General features: G+C 43.1%; 1 non-coding gene across 1 annotated transcript; it reads right to left on the bottom strand.

Annotated features, from left to right (window-relative positions):
- Positions 1-3,811: 3,811 nt before the first annotated feature.
- Positions 3,812-3,882, bottom strand: TRNAC-GCA (transfer RNA cysteine (anticodon GCA)). Its single transcript has one exon. It is a non-coding gene; the product is annotated as a tRNA-Cys (tRNA).
- Between the last annotated feature and the right edge of the window lie 2,826 nt (positions 3,883-6,708).

Consider the following 6,708-nt stretch of genomic DNA (forward strand, 5'->3'; position numbering starts at 1 on the left):
CCTCTTGATCTATGTACAGGTTCCTCATGAGCACAATTAAGTGTTCTGGAATTCCCATTCTTTGCAATGTTATCCATAATTTGTTATGATCCACACAGTCTAATGCCTTTGTACAGTCAATAAAACGCAGGTAATCATCTTTCTGGTATTCCCTGCTTTCAGCCAGGATCCATCTGACATCAGCAATGATATCCCTGGTTCCATGTTGTCTTCTGAATGTGGCTTGAATTTCTGGCAATTCCCTGTCAATATACTGCTTCAGCTGCTTTTGAATGATCTTCAGAAAAATTTTACTTGGGTGTGATATTAATTATATTGTTGAATAATTTCCACACTTGGTTGGATCACCTTTCTTGGAATAGGCATAAATACAGATCTTTTCCAGTCGGTTGGCCAGGTGGCTGTCTTCCAAATTTCTTGGCATAGACGAGTGAGTACTTCCAGCACTGCATCCATTTGTTGAAACATTTCAATTGATATTCTGTCAATTCCCAGAGTCTTTTTTTTGCAAATGGCTTCAGTGCAGCTTGGACTTCTTCCTTCAGTACCATTGGTTCCTGATCATATGCTACCTCTTGAAATGGTTGAATGTTGACCAATTCTTTTTGGTATAATGACTGTGTATTCCTTCCATCTTCTTTTGATGCTTCCTGCATCGTTTAATATTTTCCCCATAGAATCCTTAACTATTGCAACTCGAGGCTTGAATTTTTTCTTCAGTTCTTTCAGCTTGACCAGTGCCGAGCATGTTCTTCCCTTTTAGTTTTCTATGTCCAGCTCTTTGCACGTGGCATTGTTATACTTTAGCTTCTTGAGATGCCCTTTGAAATCTTCTGTTCAGTTCTTTTATTTCATCATTTCTTCCGTTTGCTTTAGCTACCCGACATTCAAGAGCAAGTTTCAGAGTCTATTCTGACATCCATTTCGGTCTTTTATTTCTTTCCTGTCTTTTCAATGACCTCTTGCTTTCTTCATGTATGATGTCCTTGATGTCATTCCACAACTCATCTGGTTTTCGGTCATTAGTGTTCAACGCATCAAATCTATTCTTGAGATGGTCTCTAAATTCAGGTGGGATATACTCAGGGTTGTACTTTGGCTCTCGTAGACTTGTTCTAGTTTTCTTCAGTTTCAACTTGAACTTGCATATGAGCAATTGATGGCCTGTTCTGCAGTTTGCCCCTGGCCTTATTCTGACTGACGATATTGAGCTTTTCCATCGTCTCTTTCCACAGACGTAGTTGATTTGATTCCCGTGTATTCCATCTGGCGAGGTCCATGTATATAGTCGCCATTTATGTTGGTGAAGAAAGGTATTTGCAATAAAGAAGTCGTTGGTCTTGCAAAATTCTATCATGCGATGCCCGGTATCGTTTCTATCACCAAGGCCATATTTTCCAACTACTGATCCGTCTTTGTTTCCAACTTTTGCATTCCAATCTCCAGTATTATCAATGCATCCTGATGGCAAATTCGATCAATTTCAGACTGTAGAAGCTGGTAAAAATCTTCAGTTTGTTCATCTTTGGCCTAGCGGTTGGTGCATTAATCTGAATAATAGTCGTATTAACTGGTCTTCCTTGTAGGTGTATGGCTATTATTCTGTCACTGACAGCGTTGTACTTGAGGATAGATCTTGAAATGTTCTTTTTGATGATGAATGCAATGCCATTCCTCTTCAAGTTGTCATTCCCAGCATAGTAGACAGTATGATTGTCTGATTCAAAATCTGCTTAGGTGTGGATTAGTTTTATCTTTGTTGGTACTCATGATTCCTAAATCTGAGGTATCATGTATTCGTACAAGTCTGGAAAATTATCAGCCATTACATCTTTTAATATTGCCTCTTCCCCATTATATTTTCTCGTTGTGGGATTTGTATTTGACATGAGTTAGGCCCTTTTATTGTATTCTCCATCTCTTTTAACCATTCTTTTATATTTAAAATATTTTTTAGATCTTTGTGCTTCATTCTTAGTGATTTTTTAAGATTTATATTCTATTTTACTCCCAAATTTCTCTTCAGTTTTGTCTAATCTGCAGTTTAATCTGTCAATTAAATTATCAGTTTCAATTATTGTACTCTTATTCTAGAAGTTCTTTATAAATCTGCTTTATCTTTTTTTAAAAATCACGTTTTCATGATTTCAATTCCTTATGTCTGATAATTTTAACTATACTTACTTTATAGTATCTGTCTGACAATTCTATTATCTGACTTTTTTAATCTTGTCTGCTGATTTTCACTCGTGGTAGACTGATTCCTCATATATTTATTATTATGAATGGTGAGTCCATCTTAAGTAGAATTTATTCAGTGGGAATTCTGTGCAGCCTGGCTTGAGAGTGTGCCCTTCAGAGTTTGCATTTGTGTCTTCTGAATACTCTGGTATCATTGTTAGCCTGGGCACTGTTGTTACGTTAATTTTTTCAGCTTGAGGAGTTTCTGAACCATGCAGGTAGTATAAATTGAAAGACCTAGCAAGTGTAAAAGGAGCCCTGGTTGAGCTGTGGTTAAGCGCTCAGCTGATAACCTAAAGGTTGGCAGTTCTATCCCACCAACTGGTCTGTAGGAAAAAGATGTGGCAATCTGCTTCTGTAAAGATTACAGCCTTGGAAACCCTGTGGGGCAGTTCTACTCTGTCCTATAGGGCCACTGAGTGTGCATCAACTCAACAGCAAAGGGTTTTTTTTAGAAAGTGTAAGAGTAGGTCTATGGTTATGAATTCTCAGGGGAGACTCCTCCTGGGAAGAGAAAGATGTCTTGTACTGGTGGATGGAATTTTTCTAGCTCACTCTTTTACTAAAGATATGGCTGTTTAAGAGTTTTGACGTTATATGGGAGGAGGGAGATCTCAGTCCCAAGACCTAATCTCCTCTACCCATATCACCATTAAACCTCAAGCACCTAGGTTGTCTCACCACCCCCACTGAGGGCATTCCCAGTGTCAGTTCAAATTTACCTCTCAAGTTTTTAATTCATTCTCTTCCTCTCCCAGAGATAGACTTCATGCTGTGAGAGCTCAACTATACCTATAAAAGGTATTTGTTGTATTTTGTCTTGCACTTCTAGGTGTTTGGAGGTAACAGGAGTTTTAAATTACCTAGTGTAACATATTGCTGGTAACAGAAGTCTTTCCACTTAAAATAGCACCCTTTTTTCTTTTGTCCAGCTATCCTTACCATTAACTTGATCATGATTACTTTATTTAACTGTTTTGCTTACCACTGGCAGCCCTTGCTCAGATCTGTCTTTCCCATGTCTGGAATAGAGCAGGAATCATGTATGTCTGGAATGAATGAGTGATTCCATGGATGGGAGGAAGGGTGAGAGTCACTGCTCTGATGTCAGTAAGCATTGTGAGGACAGAACAGGGTTCAAAGAGCCCCTGCCTCTGTAGGAGAGATGGATTAGGGGCAGTGGTGGGCTGCAGCTGCCTTGTCCCAACTTCATACTCAGTGATCTCATGTTTGTAGCTTGAAATTGGCCATTGTGGGATTATTTACACCACAGAAATTGGAAAACACTACAAATCAGGACTTTTTCCCCCTGCAGAGCCAGTTGTTAAATATATGCCAGCATACCACTGACTTGGGGCATGAAAACAAGTAGAAAGAGTAAAACTAAACCAGGCTTCATAAAACAAGACCCTTGTTAAGTGAAATCAAAAGAGTTGAAGGAACTTCTGGGGCTGTGGTGCTCAGTGACTGGGTTTTTTAACACACTTTCCTCAGATGTGGGAAGGTTCAATATCCTGAGACTCAGTGTCAGGAAAGGGAGCTGAATCTTCAATACCAGTTCCAGCGGCCAACGGGGCACCTGGATTGAACCAGGAACCTCTTGATTTGCAGTCAAATGCTCTACCCCTGAGCTATACCCCTGACACAGGCTTGAGCCTAAGTAATTACATTTTACCTGTGCAGCCACACCCAGCATTCCTATAAATTTTTGCCTCAGATGTTCCTTCAGGCTGGGCCTCCTGGAAACTGTCAAGCCTGCCTCACTACCATTTTATCTCCCTGAAGCAAAATAAACAACAGCTTCCCCTCCCTGTGGTTGCCTTGTGCCCTTTCTGGAAAAGCACTGACATTGACACTTACAGTTGGAAGGGCCTTCAGAATCACTAGTCTGCCCTTCACAGTAAGCATCGGAAACAGATTCAAGATTAGTGGTCTTCTCACGTACACACAGCTCCTGACTGATAGGATCAGGACCTGAATCCACACCTGCTGACTCTGGGTTCAGGGCTCTGTTACTAAACCAATGACTCTGTTGCCTTCCTCTTGTCCCTATTTTTAATCAGTTCAAAAAATGTAAAGGCTAGATAACTGGAGCCATCGGAATAGATTTGCACATGCCCAGGACCATCTAGGGGACTGGACTGGACTTAGCAGAGCATGAGTGTGCCGCACAGCTCAAGGACCACAAGGAAATGCTAATGTAGGACACCGTTAGTCAGTGGCCAGCCCATTGGTCCAGTCTTGACATTTCACATACTTAGGAATCATCCTGGGAACTTGTTAACATGCAGACACAATCTGGCGTAAGGAACAAGGTCCTTATGGAGCGTCAGTAGGCCCCATTTTACGAAACATCTGCTTCCTTTTGCTCTACTTGCAGGAAGACTCAGGTACTGAGACACCCAAGAAGGGCTTAGAATTCTAGCCCCAGTACCAGTAACAACCAGAGCTGCTGGGGAGCAATGGGATTTAAAGCAGGGACCACAGTCAAAGTGCTTGTCCTCTGAGCTCTGCTCTAGACCAGTGGCTCTCAATTTTAGGGTGCATCAGAATCATCTGGAGAACTTGTTGAGACAAGCATGGCCAGGCCCCACCCCAAAAGTTTCTGATCAACAAATCTCTGTCATTGTTGTGCCATAGACAGTAAGTTGAAGAGTGAGCAAGTCTGTGTTCTAATAACATTTTATTTGCAAATACAAGAGGGTGGCCAGCTTTGGCCCACGGGCCATACTTTGCTGACCTCTAGCACACTTTCATGAGGAGTGCCTATGAAAGGAAGAAGAAAGGGAGACACAGGCAGGGTGGAAGTTTTTTGTTGCTGTTGAGAGAATAAGAAAAAAATAACAAAAAGTTAAATCCCAGCAGCAGGCTGAATGTGAATGGGGCAAAGTCCCCAGAGCCCTTGTTGGCAGAATGGCAGGAGGGGACTAGAAGATGGCTTAGGGCTCTGCCTTCTCTCTTCCTCGTATGCAGAAAGATTCGATATTGTGAAGCCGGCAGAAGATGAGACGGTAATGTAGAATCACTGTCCTAGCCTAGTCAGCCTAAGACCAGCCACCTTAAGAAACCTGTGACAAAGTCAAGTTTATTAACACATTGCAAAGAGAGACCACACACCAAGGAACCCTGGGGTGTCTCATCAAACAAAGGAATAGGATTTGAGGGAAGGGTGGAGCTTAGGTGAAATCAAGTGAAGCCCTTAAAGGGATTGACATCAGGTCTGGACTTCAAGGTGGACCTCAGCTAGCTTCCTTGGAAACTACAAACTTAAAACAGACAGGGAATGCTGTGCCCAGAAACTGCTTTTCTGAAGTTTTGCAGACGGTTGGAAGTGGCTGCTGTTTCTCTGTGTCAGAGTGACTTGGCTCCTCCAAGCAAGTGGGAGGTTCCATTCTTGGTGATACAATCTCAATCAGCAAAATTTCTGAGTCTGTGATTTCCGAGAACACAGATTCTCAGGGAATAAGGAAACAGTAGTCCCTGGAAGAAGGGGTTGTTAGGACATTTCTCAGCTGCGGTGTTTCTGGAAGAATAGTGACTGTTAACTTTGCAGCTAGCTTTATTCCTGCCTGGTTATCTGAGCAGAGTTTTGTTTTCTCCCTCTGAACTCATTTTTATGTTCTTACCACCTTTTGTGAAGAAAAGTGGAAAGTAAACAGGGTGGGCCTGAATTTGAATTGAGGACCTTGTGATCTGTGGTCAAATGGTCCACTCCTGAGCTACACACCTCCTCAGACCTCAACATTGCTTAATTAGCATCTTTCACTCTCAGCACCACACCCAAGACTCCAACTACTCTGCTTCTGGGCATCCAAGGAGCTGGCAGGACTTCCGGTTGGGTCGTGGCCTCTTTTCCCACCAGGACCTCCTTCCTCTTATCTCAGACCCTGCCCTTGGGCTCGGTGAGGGCACCAGCAGGGAGTACCACTTACCTTTTTAGTTGGTAGAGACTTTGAGCATCAGCTGGGCCCCCTCTTCACATAAAAAGAGCCGCACTGCTACTGAGACCCCAGGCTGGACACAAGGGTTCACATCCATGCTCAGGGCTGGAATCCTTTTCCTTCTTTTTAGGGCAAATGAGACTACAGTGAGTTATCTCCAACAATTTGAAGTTGGCCTACAGGAAGAAAAAGTTAAAAAATCCAGTGAGCTAATGGGTTCTCAGAAGAAAGGATGCACCCACAGAGTTGGGCTGAGTTGCTGGTGTAGATTTCCCAAGGGAGGGGAGCATTGGGTCAGACCTGAGCAAACCCCGGCTCTGGCACTCATGCCCCCAACAGCCCGGCTTCATGCCCAGTCCTGGCTCCCTCAGCTGTGCTGCCTGCAGGATGTAGGCAGCCTCCCTGGTGCTGGGTTCAGCCAAGATCCTAGCAGACCGCTTAAAGCAATGGACCAGGGCAGAGAGTGTGAGATGTGAGACCAGCCAGGCAGCCAGGGTTGGTCCAAGAAGATGGTGCTGAGGGAGCT

The sequence above is a fragment of the Trichechus manatus genome, unplaced genomic scaffold (assembly GCF_000243295.1).
Source record: "Trichechus manatus latirostris isolate Lorelei unplaced genomic scaffold, TriManLat1.0 scaffold00093, whole genome shotgun sequence".
NCBI lineage: Eukaryota > Metazoa > Chordata > Mammalia > Sirenia > Trichechidae > Trichechus > Trichechus manatus.